Here is a 1,306-nt window from a genome sequence, read left to right on the forward strand (position 1 = left end):
TAGTTAAATTGTAAATTGTATGATGTCATCTCTATTGCGGTTATTGCGGTTTGGCTGTGTAACTCTACTTGGCAGAATTTAGATTCACTCAAATATCTCTTTGGTGATCATACTATGTAACCCGCACTACTAAAAAATGACACTTTTTTGCATCAGTTTTATTGCAGCGGTTTTGAAACCGGTGCTAAAAGATACTTTTTGCACCGGTTATAACCGGTGCAATATTTTTCACTCAATTAAAACCGCGCGAATCCGCCATGCCCTAATTCCGCGAAAAAACTCTTCCTCTTCCGTCGCAGCTCCTAGAGCGATTCCGAAAGAGTGTCAGCGTGTGCTCGATAGCCGTCGCAGCTCCGGCGGCCTTTAGTGATCACGGTAAGTCTCTTCACCTTCTTCTTCTTCTTCTTCTCATTCTTCTTCTTCATGTTGTTCTCCATCTTCTTCTCATTCTTCTTCTCGTTTCCTTATATTAATCTCTAAAACTAGAAATTAAATGGAAGATAAGAAACAACAAGTGAAAATCTAGTTTGCAAATTACCAATCCTAAAGTACATCGCCGAGCCGAGGCCGCATCGGCGCCAATGCTTTCATTCTAACGAAAACTTTTTCGTAGTTTCTCTGTAGATTTTTCTGTAGGGGGTTTCCCATTCATACTCATAAGGTATCTGGGCTCAAGCCAATCTTTTCAAGCAATTCATGGCGTCCTGAACAAATTCAGATGTACTTGAGTAAATGAAAGCAAAAGTGCACATTTACAAATTATCTGTAGTGAATGAAAATGAAGTATAAAGATACTTTGCTTCATGAGATGCATTTTAAACTTCGTTGGGTTATGTGATTAAACATTATTGGGCATTTATTCCCCAAGTAATTCTTATTTCTTTAAAACTTTATGTTGGTATTGGGCATTTATTCCCCAAGTATTTCCTATTTCTTTAAAACTTCATGTTGGTGTCTAACCAAAGTATAACCATTACAAGAATTACTTATTTCTTTAAAACTTTATTATAAGCACTTATATAAGGAATTCCTTATGTGAACAACGTCACATACATCATAGCACTACTTTTTCTCAGAAAGGGCTAATAAATTGACCAAATGAATCTCAAAATAGTTCTCAAATTATTCTTATGTGAACAATTTAGTCCAAGAATATCACGCTTCTCCAATTTAGTAACTCAACTATACATAATTGATCTCAAATGGTCCCTCAAGTAAAATTTGATGAAAATAAGGATACAAAGTTGATCTCGACTATACGCCATGGATTGCTAATTATTTTATTCTGCTCTGTTTTTAACTATCA

This window comes from Dendrobium catenatum, unplaced genomic scaffold (genome assembly GCF_001605985.2).
Source record: "Dendrobium catenatum unplaced genomic scaffold, ASM160598v2 fragScaff_scaffold_1497, whole genome shotgun sequence".
NCBI lineage: Eukaryota > Viridiplantae > Streptophyta > Magnoliopsida > Asparagales > Orchidaceae > Dendrobium > Dendrobium catenatum.